Raw genomic sequence first — 17,154 nt, forward strand, 5'->3', positions numbered from 1 at the left:
TATATGTTCATGGCTGCCTCAAATGTTCTTAATGTGTGGATTTACTTTTATTTATCCTGCTTAGGGGTTGTGCTCCCTGAATCTGAGAATTTTCTCACAATCTCATTTTTGATTTTTTAATCAGTCTTGGAAAATTCTTGGTCATCATCGCTTCTTCCTATTTTCTTTATTTTCTGCTTCTAAAATTTTTATTAGGTATGTATTGTGCTATGTCATTCTATCTTCCATGACCCTTACTCCATCTTTTAGATTTTTCATGTCTTTATCTGTCTTTATCTGTGTAATTTCTTCAGATATGCATTCAAGTTCACTAGTTCTTGCTTTATTTGTGCCTTACTTGCAATTTAACTTGCTCTTGATGTTTTATTTTCCATTGAGTTTTGCATTTTGATTTTATACTTTTCTTTTTTCTTTTTTTGATTTTATATTTTTCATTTTTAGAATTATTATTCTTTTTGAAGTCTACATGATCTTTTTTTTTTTTTACAAATGGTGTTTTATTGTTATGTTTTACATTCTAACTTTAGCCATTTTAAATGTGCTTTTTTATGGTCTCTAAACAAAGGCACTGTTACCTGATATTCTCAGGGATCTAATCTTATGTTTTTTTGAGAGTATTGGCTTTTGTTTAAAGTGGACTATTTCCTCATATAATCTTTAACTTTGGATTGTGATCTTGTTTGCAGTTGTCTCTACCAAGGCATCCAGATACTCCATATGGTGTCCAGATACTTCCATACTAATGTCTCATATTGGTAGTTGCTAAACCACACAGAAAATATAAACTCAACCATAATTCATTGCATGATCTATATCCATACTTATGAATTCTCAGGAATGATTTTTTTATTGTTTTTACCCAGCGCCCAGGCCAGAACAGACAAGATTCTTTTTTGTTCTTTTATGCCAATGGGCAGATTTTTTCCTAGTACACCCTTTTTTGAAGTGTCACATTCTGAAGGTCCATATATAGGCCACATAGGCAGGTCTCAGTTGAAACTTCCTGCCTTGGGATAACTCAAATCCTGTGTCCTGCTTCTTTCACCTTAGCCTTAAAAGCTTGTTCTTAAATCACCCACTTGCAGAGCTGCTATGTCAAATCCTGAGCATGCCATTCTTATTGAGAATTCCCACCCTGGTTTTGGCTTCTGAGTTTTTTTTAAACTTCTGAGCGTCATTCTTCATTTGAAAAGATAAATGATATATTCACCTAGCATTTTTAGGTGCTTTGTGGTATAAAACATTTTAGGTTTTCTAGTCTATTATTATTTCCAGAAGCTGAATTCTTAGCTCCTACTCTATACTGTTCCTCTGTAGTTTGATTTTCAAGCATCAAACTTTGCTGGCCATCAATATACCTTTTCTTTATAGTTTAAGAAATCATGATATTAGAAAAAAAAATCTTGATATCACTGACTTCAGAGAAAACTATAGTGCTTCCAGGGAAGCTACAAGAGATCACAGATATGCTAGGCATTGATGCTGGAAAACGTTTTGACCAAGCTTACCATTGTGTCACTGGAAGAGAGCAGATGCCTTTTCTAAGGAGTACTAGAAAGTCACGTTGTTTGTTTTGTTTTTGTTTTTGTTTTTAAGCATAAGTCATTGTTTCAAGGAAATTGCTCTAAATGTTACCTGTTTTCTATCATCTCCTAAGAAAAAGAGAAGAAATAAACTGCTGTGACCCAGCTGGTTAGTTGTGTATGTTATGAAGTTTTATTTTGTAAATAAAGAGTTACTTTTCTTTTTTATTTTTAGAGGGGTATGGCAGGGAGGCAGAGGGAGAGGGAGAGAGAAAATCTCAAGCAGACTCAGAGCCAGACATGGGGGCTTGATCCCACAATGACCTGAGTTGAAATGAAGAGTCCACATTTAACTGACTGAGCCACCCAGGCATCCCAAGAGTTACTTTTCTTGAGAAAGTATATTTCTGAGTCCTGTAAAACTGGATGAAAGGCAGTCAGCTGCTAGATTATTATCACAGATCCAAGGTCCCATCTAGTGGCAACAGTTTATGTAAACTTATGTCCATATAATTCACAAAAATAAAAGTAGGCTCATTTTTATGTAATTGACATGTATCAAGCTTTCCAACATTAACTTTTTGATAAAAATGTTTTTTACAATACATTGTAATATTCTTTTAGGACTTCTGTAGAGGAGATTTCTAATGGCTATCTACCAAGTAGCTATTCTAAGTTAGAGATTTCTTTTTAAAAATGTTTACATTTTGTATACCATTTAAGGAACAATTTGTGAGTTAATATAACAAAGTCTCATAATTCAAAACTTATTTTCATGTTGATAGAGCTAAGCTGAAACCTACCCTGAGATATCCCATCGAAAGGGTACTATGAAGATTGTAGAAGGTTTGTTTCACCTGCTGAAGAGCACAAACTATTTTATACATGTTAAAAGCAAGAGGAATACAATTAGCATTTTTATTGTTTTTAAGTTGGTGACCATAAGGGCTTCTCTAAGACATGAGTAGTAGTAACATTCATGCAGTGCACTTGAGAGTAATTATCACACGCTTATATTTTAAGTATGATTTGTACTTTACAATTAATAAAACTTGACTTTCTGAATTAGGCTGAATTAATAGAGTTTAAAAATATCTCTAGTCATTGTCTTAGATGTAAATATTTTATATTCTAAAGGAAAGCACAGTGTCCTTCTCTTAAGCTGTTTCCTTTGAGGAATCATTACATTTTCATGACTCACACCTTTGGGTTCCGTTTTCACTTACAATTCCAAATCGAGCTGTTCATGTCTCTTCTCTATTTCAAGCAATTTTTGCCCCATTCATTTTGAAGATGTGGTCAGAGACAGGGGATGAGTGGATAATATTCAATCCAAACAACATGACTACACATAATTGAAAACATTCACTGCATTTTAAACTGACATTTAAGGATTGCTCTGGACTAATTTATCCTGCCCTCTTCAGCCTACATATTTCTTCTGTGCATAATTCCTTCTTGAAATTAATGGGAATTTGGCATGTGGCAGGAGTACATGTTTCATGAAATGGGAATCTAGGACCTGTCATTTAATAAGAAATCTGCTCCTACCTTAATTGGCTTGTCTCCATATTGTCTTTCACTATGCTATAGCAACACAGGCAAGCCTTCCATTCCAATGGGAAATGCAACTATTTTAAAATGCAAGGCCCATGTGGACTACCATGAGAAGGAGGCAAGTAGTGTGATCTATTAAGACTGAAGGTGGAAGGATTTTGAAATGTTATGCTTACCAGACATAGCATAAAAATAAAAATTTCTATGTGCTGTCTTATGACCATTTTTATTACAACATATATTTTTACTTACCCATACCAGTAAATCCTGGAAAACATCTTAATTATACAATGAGCTTTAAATTGAAGAGAACGTAAGGGTTTTTTTTAGTTGTTCTTCAGTACTATGCACACTACACTGGAGTTTAGCCTTTACCTTAACATCTACACTTTCTACATTTCCATTATACAGATAAATATTCTTATAGATAAAGCGAAATAACTTTTAGCATCTAAAACATTTTCAAGTAGTTGTTAATATTTACCAAACATATTGACTAAATTATAGTATCCGTGCAAGGGAGTACTATGTAGCTTAAAAGAAAAAATGATGAGGAAGATTTCTGTGCTGTGTGATGTGAAGCAATCATAAGATGTATTTTTAAGTGAAAAAAATCAAGATGTAAAAATATGTATGTGGTATACTATATTTTGCATATGGAAAGGGACAAATAATAGTATATATTCATATGCTGTATATTGGCAAGAAGAATACTGGAAAGATGAATAAGAAACTAGTTTAAAAAGGACCAACTTCAAAGGGTTGGATGAGGAATGGGGTGAAGGGGGAAGGAAAAGAAAATGAAGCTTCTCAGTGTGTATCTCTATATACAGTTTTGGGTTTTTTAAATTTTTATTTAAATTCAATTTAGTTAGCATATAGTGTATTATTATTTTCAGAGGTCGAATTCATCAGTTGCATAAAACACCCAGTGCCCTCCTTAATGCCCATCACCCAATTACTGAAGGAGCAACCTTCAGTTCATTTCCTAGAGTTCAGTGTCTCTTAGGGTTTGCCTCCCTCTCTATTTTCATCTTATTTTATTTTTCCTGGCTCATTTTTAGTTTTAAAATTTAAATTTAATGGAATACAGAGAAAAGGAATTTACCAATACATAAAAGACTGTTTTACCCTCTGATTCCCCAAGAATACTATAAGTTTACGTGGTGGATCTAGATTTTTTTCTTGAGTCTACTGTTAACTAGCTATATGACCTTAAGCAAATCCCTTACCTCACGTGGACTTCAATATTGTAAAATAAGGAAGTTAAAATAGATGGTCACCAAGGCCCTTTCTTGTACTAACATTCCATGACATAAACTGGGTGACCACATAGTAGGGGCATATAGAAGTCAACGTTTTGTTTTAATTCTAGTATAGTTAGAATACAGTGTTATATTAGTTTCAAGTCTACAATATAGTGATTCAATTAAGTCAGCTTCTTAAGGATTAGAATTTTATCTGATTGATTAGAGTATTTATTGCTACTGTAGGGTTTTCAGTTTTGGCTAATTGTTTTCTCCAAATAAAATAATAGTTAAAATGGGTTTTCTTACTCAGGCAGTTAGGTGCACATTAGGTATAAATTACCTTTTGAAAACCTGTATTTACTGCTGTACTAAAGAGAATTTCTTTTAGCTTTGGACAAAAACCTTATACAAATATTTTTAATGATATTATAAATGTACTAACAGATGAACTTAAAACTAACTTTATTTGCTAATCAGTATTTTGATAAGCTTCTGAGTCTTTATTAAATATGTGTTCATGTTTGATATCCATTCTGTTTAAGCTTCAATTATTTAATTACAGGTCTTGATATGAAACTAATCATGCATATATCTATACGAAGCTTGCATACTGACAGGATAAAATCATTAAATAGTCATTACTGTAAACTGACGTTGGCCTGAAATTTTTGCAGTTAACGGGGGAGTTGATGCTTGATGAACAATCCAATTAAAACTGGCAACAAAAGACCTAAAATGTCAGCCAAATTGCTTTTTAATAGTCAATGCAGCCGTCACAAAACATAAACATTAAAGTCCCCATAGAAGCATAAAGCTTCATGGTGAAACAATTCTAGAAAATGAATAATAATTACAGCATCTTGAGGATTCTTTTAATAGATGTGCAGTCATTAAAAATATTTTGTTGGTTAGAATCAGATGACAAAGTATGTTTTGCTGAATACTTCCTCATATTTGTTATTGTCATGGTTTTATTTCATGTAAGTATAATTTCTAATATTATAAAAAAAAAGTTATTTAAAAGACATTTTAAGAACCCTGAAGATAAGGTTCTGAAAAAAAGAAAAAGAAAAATATACAATATGACCTGCTAACATCTCAAAATATAAAACAACAATGAGTCCTCAGTTACCCTAAAGTTTAAATGAAAAGACAGGGAAGCCAGTTGTTATCTCCACGGGCAACCTGAAAACAATGGCTAACATTTAGACTCTTGAGGCTCTAAGTGTGTAATAGTGGACACGTGACTGGATTAATCACCATGATGTTTCCTACTGTCCAGCAGCTTGATCTTTAGTTGAAGATACAAATTCATATATTTTCCTGAACTTTTTACTTTTGGTTTAATGTTTCACACATGGAGACCAAAGGTTTAGAATGCCATGAAAAACTGTCTTGTATTTTAAGAGTAATTCAACTTCACCCTTTGGCCTTACTGCCATGTTTTTTCAAAAGCAAAGAAAGAAGTGAGGTTTTTGTCTTTGTGGAATTATAACACAGGAGAAAACATCAAGTGGCTCCTCTGGGAAATGTTCAAAACATCAGGCTTTTAATGATATATTCATTTCTTTTCCCAGTAAACATTTGCAGAACACTTCTTATGTGTCATCCAAATGTTGTCCACTCTGCGAATCTGGAGATAAGTAAGATTTGGATACCGTCCTAAGCTTCCTTTTTAACTGAAGGTTAAACATGTAAATAGTCAACTGTAATACAAGGGGGAACTTTGTGAAGAATTCAAATAGAGAAAATAAAAAATACTTCTCTCCCAGATTCAATGTGAGTTAGGACTCCTTAGCCTACCATATATTTTTTTAAATATTTTGTAGCATAGATATAAACAGTAGAGCACTCAAACAGATGGTGTCCTAATACATTTATGTATTAGAATTTCTGTCAATTAAATATTGCCTTCCTCTACAATCATAGTATAATTTTATGTGCTATGAAGGGTAAATTGATGTTCATACTTCTCCAGCTGTGGTTCCTCTGTTTTATCTGTTGAGGAAGTTAGTGATGGGTTTTCAGAACAACAATTTAAAAAAAAATCTCTCAAAGGAGTGATATAGGCACATTGGGACTTCAAATTCTATTAGCTGAAACAGTGAGGAGAAAAGCCTATAGGAATATAAATGAAACTTTAATGGCACCATATCACAAAATATTAAAATGACCCAACGACCAGTAAAAACTTCCTTATCTTCTTTTTATCTTAATACAGCAATGACTAAAATATGGAGGGAAAATTCTAACATGTAGGCTGTATCTCTAAACCATCATCTCAGCCTGTGGGAAAATAAAAGTGCCTTGTTCTGTATCATGCATGTAATCAGATAAAATGATGTCAGCAATTTGATTAAGTGTTGGCTTAAACAGACCAAATCAACCAGCTCTTTTGTTAATATATGGACCACAGAATAATAAATATAAAGATAATTTTCTATTCCTAAAGCAATCTTTTAATATTCACACATTTCTTTAAAAAGAGCTTTCAGTGTGAAAAAGAGTAGATACATCACATACATACATAGAAATTCTTGTGACCTCATGTGAATTGGTTTATGTATATTTTGCAGTTTGTCAATGTCCATTCATACTAAAAAATATGTCTCACATATTTTGCAAGGAATTGAGCACCTTTATTACCTAGGCATTGTGTTGGACACCATGGGTGCAAAGATGAGTAAGATAGAGACTTCAGTCTCAAGGACCTCATTGCCTAGGTAAGGAAGCTTACACAAAGAAATAATTATAGTGCTGTGAGATCTCTGATAACTGTAATAAAGCATATGAGAACACAGAAAAAGGAAATGGATAAAGCCATCACAGAAAAGATAACTTTGCCTAGAAGATTTGTGTTTGCCTAGAAGACATGTTCATCCTTTAAGAACCAGCTTCACCGAGGAAGGAAGGAAGCAATGACATCTAAGCAAAAAGCATGTACAATGCCTTAGAGACATGGAAGTGCATGGCCTATGTGAAGTGGAGGGAAGGGAGATAAAACTTCCACCATTTATATGCCCCACTAAGAATTTTGTACTACATCTTATTGGCAGTGAGCAACCACTGCATTAATTGTAATTAAGAGAACAGTTGTGGGATTCACTGTTTTGGGTTACATATTGATAATATATAAATTAAATAAGTTGTTAATAAATTCCAGAGATATCAAATGTTCTTTTTAGATAAAAATCCAATGCTTAGCTTTCAAGGTGCTATCTGTAGTCAATGTTTTCTACATTCCCCTGATATATTTAAGTCAGGTAAAGATTTTCTAAGATGATTTATTTATAAAGCATGATTAGCATTTTCCCCCATAAAAGCAGGAATAAAACCAGTATTATGCCTATACAGAAACCCTAAATTTTTAAATATAATATTTAAGTAGAACTCTTAAAAGAGGTCAAACAATGAAATTACACTACATAATTCATAACTAACTCAAGGATGGTCAGAAAATAAATTTTTACTATCCCAGTTATTTTAATGTTAAAACCAATAACATGGAGATTTGGTCATTATAAATTACTTTTGAACAACTTAATAATTTAGTAGGCAACATGGTATGTAGATCAATGACTTCCCATTTATTTATCTCACCATATCACACAGAAATATATTTCACATCATAATAGACAAAACTGAAACAAAAATTTCATGAAATAGTTCTTACCTTTACTAAATAAATTCTTAACTTCACTGAAAAGTGAAATCATAGAGCTGATGCTCTGTGATATATTCTATTCTATTTCATTTTTTAGACGCTAGTCAAAATCAGTTTCATGACCCAGCATTTAGTCACAGGCAGAAGTTTGGAAAACATGGTTATAAATAGAACAGTTCAAAGACTTGGGTTCTTTTTCTAGTTTCTCTTCACCACTTACCATCCCTGTGATCTTAGTAAAGTCTCTTGACTTCTCCACTTTTTGATATACAAAGTAAGGATGATGCCTTCTCTGTCTATCTTGCAAACTCCTGTTACAAGGAGCAAATGAGATATTTCAATGAGCTTTGCAAAACCATAAAACACTATATATGTATAAAAAAGTGATATCCATAAAATGAAACTGTACTTCATTGTTTTGTATTTCGTGTGACTTTGGTGAACCTTTTAATTTTTCAAATGCATCCCTGGAAAATAATTTCCTTGGGGGTATCTAGACACACCAGATATATCAGAAAATAAGGTTGACAAAGTGTTTCCAGTTCTGAATAAGAGACAGCAGTGACACTAGTTCAAGTATGGTTTACATTTTTGGCTTCTCAGAAGAGAACCTGATACAGATCACCACCCTTTAAACTAAGAAGAAGCTTGTTAAAATAATGGGAGGAATGCATGGCTTCATATTGTGTAATTTGCTTATATGACCCATCTTTTATGAAACCTGGTTCCCCTGTAAAAGTTAGCCTTTGGCAAAGATATGTTATAAACACATTTGCAGAGCTCTAATAGGAAGAAATCTATAACAGTGAAGAGGGAGACAGGCAAGCCATTCATTTGAAAAAGCAATGTTTAGTAAAATATTATTATGAACTGCCTGTGTTCAGTTCTTGCCTCACCAAAAATGACCTGAGATTTAATATAATTTGATGATCAGTTGCCCACTTTACTCCATTCTTCCAGCTAGCATTTATTGAGCACTGACTGTGTGCCACTCTGCAGATGTTATAAAGTCATGAAAAAGAAGAAGCTGTGGGCACTGCCTTTCAAAGAATTTCTGCTCTGTTAGGCAAAGTAAAACAAGTATTTAGATATGAGGCACAATGTTAAGCCATTTTGGTTGCGTGAAACAGCGACTTACTCAGACTAACTAGCTCAGGTGACGAGGATTTATCATGAATATGCATATCCAAAGATTGAAAAATGAATCCAGCTCTAGAAGCCTCAGCCATACAAGCTTGTGAATCTTCAGCCTGGGATTCTGCTGCTCATATGACATAGGGACTGGCCTCATGTCTGCTATTTTCTGTGACCATCTGCTTCTCTTCCTGCCACCACCTAGCTTCATATATCTTAGGAGGTGCCAAGAGCATAAGAGGAATATGGTGCTGTAGGAGGTCAGAAGAGAAAAATATTGCTTCTTTATTTAGATTTCAAAGAATGCTTAATGAAAGGAATAGCATTGGTATTGGGCCTCAGAGGAACAGTGGGACGTAGACAGAGTATGGGATGAAAGGACATTCAGAGTGGAAAGTCAAGTATGAAAATAAAAAGTCAGTGATGGAAAGCACCAGTTGTCTCTTTTGAATAGTCAACATTGCAATTTGACTGGAGAAAAGGAAATATAGAAAGGTAGACTAGGGCAAAATCATGGCCTTTTAACCTCCCAAATGCATAGTTTTAAACCTTGAAATTGAACTCTAATTTAATCAACATATACGTACATATTAAGTGTATTACAATAATATACAATATCATATATTACATAATAAAATTTAACACAGAATGTTATATAACAATCATGATACCGATATTATGTATGGATTATACTTACATATAATTAATTTTCCAATTGCAGAAACAGTTCAAACAAAGCATACTTCTGAAATATCTTCCAGTGGCCTTTGCTTTGGTTTATTTTGCAGAAACTGGAACACATTTGTCACTACATTGGCAAGATTATCTAGCGAGGCATGGCATTAGGCATCGCATGGATTGATAACATGAGAAATTTACTGTCTTTAGAATCCATCATTTAATTGAGGGACAAGACAAAGAAGCACAGACATAAAGGTTCCAGAAGCAGGTGCCTCTGTCACCAAGTGCTTGCATCATTTCTAACCAAATAATAACCCAACCCCTCTTGTTAGCTTTCTTGCCCTCTTCATCTTTTCTCAGGTCCCTTACTCCTCAATCTGCCCTACAGCAGCAGCAAGAGATACCTCAACGGTTCTCAAATTGAAATAACTAGTCCTGGGTTTAAAGGCCACCCTCATATTCATCTGACTATGTTCATTTCCCATTTGTACCTAGCTATGCTCTCCTCTCCAGGGTGGCAGACCATATTTGTCATTGGAAAATACTGTCTTGAGGATCTCAGAGTCTTAATAGAAGGCAGAAGAGCAAACAAGGAATCACTGATAAAATTTGATTGCTTTTGATAAAGTAACATGAATAAGGGCTTAAAACATAAATTCCTTGATAAATGTTGGGTCAAAGCCTAACCAAACTCTGCAAATAACAGTTACATGTTAAGTAGTCGAGATACGCCAGCAAAAGGCTTTTTTTTTTTCTTACCAATTCTCCAGGAAATAGAAGCTAACTAATCCAAGGTGACATAATTACAGAAAGATTCAACAAATCCTCAGTCAGATCCGGGATAAAAGGATATCTTCTTGCTTCTTTTGAATGCTCTCCGGAAAGAGAAGGCCACATCCAAGAATATTCCAAACCAATTCCAAACCCAAGAGATCTCTCTGTGCCTTTTATGTGAGCCAACTATTGTCATAGCAGTGATCATATTGTAAACCACACATAGAAATGACTCTATAAAGATATGTGTTCACATAAAACCTGGAATATTTGTGGAATGATTATATGTGCATTAATGATGCGGCAGTTAGTAGTGGCAGTTCTACTGAGAATAGCAGGCAGTCTTCTAGGGAAACAGAACTTCATGTCTCATTATTTTTTTCAACCGACTCTAAGCTTTTGGAAGGTGTGTGTGTGTGTGTGTGTGTGTGTGTGTGTGTGTGTGTGTGTGTGATAATGAAATTAAGCTTTTTTATGCAATCTAAAGATTTAACATGTAATTTTGTTTTATTGAACTTCTTTCCAGAATCTTAGATTAAAAATATTTATAAGGTGGGAAAACAAGGTACTGCTAGTTCAGTATAAAATATTATAATAGATTCATGGTAGAAAATAATTTGATACACTAAGAAAGTATTTCTAAAACTAAATGGGCTTGGCACCTGAAAAATGTAACTAAAACTAGGGTCAGGTAATGTGCTTTAATTGTATACATGTCTGTCCCCCATGTGCTGGCCCCCAACCCACCCTACTGATCTTTTGAGGGCAAGGATATTCACTTTCACCATTTTTCTTGAGAACAAAACAAAAAAGTACTCAATACACACTTGTTTAGAGAATAACCAGTTTGGGGTTGGGAAGGTAGTACCTTAGCATTAGCATGCCTTTTGTTTCCTGTCCTATCTCTTATTTCATTGTTTGCCTCTGCCACCTTGCCATTCCCATACACAGTTCACTAAGCCGTCAACAAACTGATCTCTTTCAGTTGGGCCTTTTCCCATACCCATGTATCAGTCAACTTTTCGGTGAAATCTTACTGACTAGTCTCTTATCTTTTTTAACTCTGCCACCATTCACTATTCCCTGCTCAGTCAGTTGTGTTTATATGTATGTGCTTAACCTTACCCCCGTGTCAGTTGTATGACCTTTTTCTCTGATGACCACCACTATTTCTTGCGAGTTTTCAGGTTAATACATATGTTTGCGGAGGGGGAGAGAGGATTGAATGGCAGATCGATGTCTGCAATCTTTGCAATGAGGTTAATCAATAAAGAATTCGCACAAATGTATTTTTGCTCTTCTTAGTCCACACTATAGTTTATTTTCTGAAAGACATGATGCTGACCATTTGGTGTAAAGGTACAAAGTTGTTATGATAGCAAGTAAAGGCATCCTCATCACAAGTGCTACCCTTGGAGACCATGTGATCATGGGCAAATAACAAATTTTCCACACTTCATATTCCTTGTCTTAAATTCCATTGTATTTATGGATTGCACTAGCAACTATATCCTCACAATAACTTACTACATCTTATAATGGGAATGGTGTATTTACAGAATGATATTTGCAACTCTCTATCTGAGAACTGAGAGTAATTACAGTAGAAAACCATTTACTTAGAATGTCTGAGACCTGATCTGCTCTAGATTAATTATACCAGTGTTTAGATATTTTAATTCCAAATGAGAAAATAATTGTTAAATATGCTAGTTCATAAATTGTTGCATTTAGTGTGGTTTGTAAAGTATAGTGAGAAAAAAGTTTAAAATCATCTATGTGAGAGAAAGTATGATACATAATATGGACTGTAAACTATGATAGAAAATAAACCAGTTTGTAAAACACGGGTCTTAGAAAATACTTATTTGCTGGTAATACAGTATCTGATCAACTGAAGCATAGGTTGGGGCTGGGTACTGAACTGTGTCTTCTCCAAATTCATATTGTTGAAGCCCTAACCCTCAATATGATGGGATTTGGAGATGGGCCTTTGGGAGATAATTAGGTTTAGATGAGGTCATAAAGACAGAGCCCTCATGATGGGATTAGTACCCTTATAAGAAGAGACATCAAAGAGCCTGCTCCTTCACTCTCTCCCTGTCACGTGAGGATTCAATGAGAAGGCAGACAATTCCAAGTGAGGAAGAAAGCCTTCACCAGAAACCAACCATGCTGGCACCTTAATCTGGGGCTTCTCACCTCTAGACCCATGAGAAAAAAATTTTTTTGTTGTTTTAGCCCCTCAGTCGATGGCATTCTGTTATGACAGCCTGGCCTTATAAAGACTCTTGCCTATGTATCATTTTATTACCTCCAGATTTTGGTGAGTAGTAAGTAATTGTTTTTCTTTTATCATCATTTGATAAAGTCCCAAATTTCCAAATGCAATCACTTTTCTCGTTTTAATATGTAAATTAAAGAATGAGCTATATCTGTTAACAGAATTCAGTGCATTAAAACTGTGCTTACCCATTAAAGCATAAATGACCAAGAACATCATATTTCTTTTTGCTACCAGCAAGATTCATGATGATAATCATGTAATCATCTAATTGGCCCACCCTCTTCATAATGCTTGGATTTGGCTACACTTTGATGTCACTAACCTACATTATCACACTATCAATCACTGTATGACTGAAGTAAAATAAAGCAGCAATTAGTGAAGGAATGGCATGACTTTCCTACTGTGGCCAAAAGAACAAATAACAAAATTTGCCATTGTAACCATTTTTAAGTGTATAGTGGAACACTGTTACTTATATACATACTGTTGTGCAAGGGCTCTCTAGAACTTTTTCATCTTGGGAAACCAAAACTATTCCCATTGAATAGCAGCTCCCCAATTTCTCCTTCCCTCAGCCCCTGACCATTTTCCTCCTAAAAGTTTGATTACATACCTCACATAAGTAGAACTACATGGTATTTTTGTGACTGGCTTATTTCATATGTAATATCCTCAAGGTTCAATCCATGTTGCATTGTATGACAGGATTTTATTATTTATTAAGGCTGAATAATGTTCCATAGTATGTATATACAATGTTTTCCTTTTCAATTCATCCATCAATGGACATTGACATTGCTTCCAACTTTGGCTAGTGTGACCAATGCTTCCATGAACATGGATGTGCAAATATATTTTCAAGGTCCTGTTTTCAGTTACTTTGAATGTATAGTCAGAAGTGGGGATTGCCAGATATATGGTAATTCTGTTTTCTAATGTCTTTGAAGAACATTTATACTTATTTTCCATAGGATCTGTAACATTTTACATTTCTACCAGTGATGCACAAATTTCCAGTTTCTCTGTATCCTCTCCAAATCTTATTTTCTGGTTGTTTTTCTTTTTGTTGTTGTTGTTGTTTTGTGATAGTGGCCATCCTAATGTGTGTCAAGAATATGTCATTGTGGTTTTGATCTGCATTTTCATGAGGATGTTGATGCATCTTTTCAATATGCTTGTTGGGCATTTATATATCTTCTTGGAAGAAATGTCTCCTCAAGTCCTTTGCCTATTTTTTTAAACAGGTTATCTTTTGTTATTGTTGAGTTTTAAGATTTCTTTATTCCTGATAGTAACCTCTTATTAGATATATTGTTTGAAAATATTTTCTCCCATTCTGTAGTTCGCTTTTTCACTCTGTGCATTGTTTCTTTTGCTGCACATAATGAGTAATCATTTAAAAAGTCATTTTCTTAAAGATTTTATTTATTTCACAGAGAGAGAGAGAGAGAAAGAGAGAGAGAGAGAATTCAAGCAGAAGAGTGGGAGAGGAAGAAGCAGGCTTCCCACTGAGTAGGGAGCCCGACCGATGCAGGGCTCGATCCCAAAGACCCCAGGATCATGATCTGAACCAAAGGCAGACACTTAATGACTGAGCCACCCAGGCACCCCTATAAAGTCATTTTAGAAAATCACTGTTGTTCAGATAGACACTTATATTCATTAGATTCCTATATAAACAAACCTCTCTTGCAATGTTTAGATCATTAGGGGTTTGTTTTTTTTGTTTGTTTTTACATTTTTCAGGTCTTTCAAATGGAGGTGCTGTATAAATTAGATTAGAATGTATTATGAAGAATATAGTAATTGGTGCAAAACAAGTCACAAAAGTCCATAAAATATAAAATAATATTTAATTTTCTTTAAAAGAAAAGAGATCTAATACCCCTAGGGTTTTTAGACTTCAGATTTTGGCATATCCATGAAGTATTACACTGTGGATTTGTATAATAGACCAACCATTAGAGCTGTTTTATTGAGGGACACTTGTAGTAGCTACTTGGACTACCATAACCTCATCATTATCCATTGCTGGAACTTTAGCATGTCTTTAGAAACGGAAAACCCTCATCCATGACTCATAGTTTCAGGATATCCATGTTATTTTAATAATATTTATTTGAAACTAGTTTGATAGTTTCTGTGAATAGATAGATGGTCATCATGAATGCAAATTATATAAAATGAGAATTTATTTTATAGCCATAGTGTTTCATTAGTAAATATGGTAAGGGGTTTTTTAGTTTTTATTTTATTTTTTCGGTGTTCCAAGATTCATTGTTTATGCACCACACCCAGTGCTCCATACAATACATGCCCTCCTTAATACCCACCCCTAGGCTCACCCATCCCCCCAAACCTCTCCCTTCCAAAACCCTCAGTTTGTTTCTCAGAGTCCACAGTCTCTCATGGTTCGTCTCCCCCTCCACTTTCCCCCAATTCACTTTTTCTTTCCTTCTCCTAGTGTCCTCCATGTTCTTCCTTATGCTCCACAAATAAGCGAAACCATATGATAATTAACTCTCTCTGCTTGACTTATTTCACTCAGCATCTCTTCCAGTCCCGTCCATGTTGATTCAAAAGTTGGTATTCATCCTTTCTTTTTTTTTTTTATTTTTTTTTTTTAATTTTTTATTTTTTATAAACATATATTTTTATCCCCAGGGGTACAGGTCTGTGAATCACCAGGTTTACACACTTCACAGCACACACCAAATCACATACCCTCCCCAATGTCCATAATCCCTCCCCCTTCTCCCAAACCCCCTCCCCCCGGCAACCCTCAGTTTGTTTTGTGAGATTAAGAGTCACTTATGGTTTGTCTCCCTCCCAATCCCATCTTGTTTCATTTATTCTTCTTCTACCCACTTAAGCCTCCATGTTGCATCACCACTTCCTCATATCAGGGAGATCATATGATAGTTGTCTTTCTCTGCTTGACTTATTTCGCTAAGCATGATACGCTCTAGTTCCATCCATGTTGTTGCAAATGGCAAGATTTCATTTCTTTTGATGGCTGCATAGTATTCCATTGTGTATATGGTATTCATCCTTTCTGATGGAGGCATAATACTCCATTGCATATATGGACCATATTTTCTTTACCCATTCGTCTGTTGAAGGGCATCTTGGCTCTTCCCACAGTTTGGTGATTGCAGCCATTGCTGCTATGAACGTGGGGTACATATGGCCTTTCTTTTCACTACATTTGTATCTTTGGGTAAATACCCAGGAGTGCAATTGGAGTCGTATGGTAGATCTATTTTTAATTGCTTAAGGAATCTCCACACTGTTCTCCAAAGTGGCTGCACCAACTTGCATCCCCACCAATAGTGTAAGAGGGTTCCCCTTTCTCCACATCCTCTCCAACACTTGTTGTTTACTGTCTTGTTGATTTTGGCCATTCTAACTGGCATAAGGTGCTATCTCAATGTGGTTTTGATTTGAATCTCCCTGATGGCTAATGATGATAAACATTTTTATCAAGTGTCTGTTAGCCATTTGTATGTCTTTATTGGAGAAGTGTCTGTCCATATCTTCTGCCCTTTTTTTGATATGATTGTCTGTTTTGTGTGTGTTGAGTTTGAGGAGTTCATTATAGATCTTGGTTATCAGCCCTTTGTATTGTCATTTGCAAATATCTTCTCCCATTCCATGGGTTGCCTCCTTGTTTTGTTGACTGTTTCCTTTGCTGTGCAGAAGCTTTTTTTTTTTTAATTAATTTTTTATTTTTTATAAACATATATTTTTATCCCCAGGGGTACAGGTCTGTGAATCAACAGGTTTACACACTTCACAGCACTCACCAAAGCACATACCCTCCCCAATGTCCATAATCCCACCCCCTTCTCCCAAACCCCCTCCCCCCAGCAACCCTCAGTTTGTTTTGTGAGATTAAGAGTCACTTATGGTTTGTCTCCCTCCCAATCCCATCTTGTTTCAAAGACAACTATCATATGATCTCCCTGATATGAGGAAGTGGTGATGCAACATGGGGGCTTAAGTGGGTAGGAGAAGAATAAATGAAACAGAAGCTTTTGATCTTGATGAAGTCCCAGTTCATTTTCGCTTTTGTTTCCTTTGCCTTTGGAGACATGTCTTGAAAGAAGTTGCTGTGACCAGTGTCAAAGAGGTTACTGCCTATGTTCTCCTCTAGGATTTTGATAGATTCCTGCCTCATGTTGAGGTCTTTTATTCATTTTGAGTTTATCTTTGTATATAGCATAAGGGAATGGTCAAGGTTCATTTTTCTATACATAACTGTCCAATTTTCCCAGCACC

The 17,154-nt window shown here is 34.9% G+C and overlaps 1 protein-coding gene across 1 annotated transcript in view; it reads left to right on the plus strand.

The window, feature by feature from the left end:
• TENM1 (teneurin transmembrane protein 1) overlaps positions 1–17,154 on the plus strand; it is a 797,330-nt gene that overhangs the window by 417,131 nt on the left and 363,045 nt on the right. The window lies entirely within an intron of this gene.

This window comes from Mustela putorius, unplaced genomic scaffold (genome assembly GCF_011764305.1).
Source record: "Mustela putorius furo isolate JIRA1106 unplaced genomic scaffold, ASM1176430v1.1 tig00003901_pilon_pilon_pilon, whole genome shotgun sequence".
Classification (NCBI taxonomy): Eukaryota; Metazoa; Chordata; class Mammalia; order Carnivora; family Mustelidae; genus Mustela; species Mustela putorius.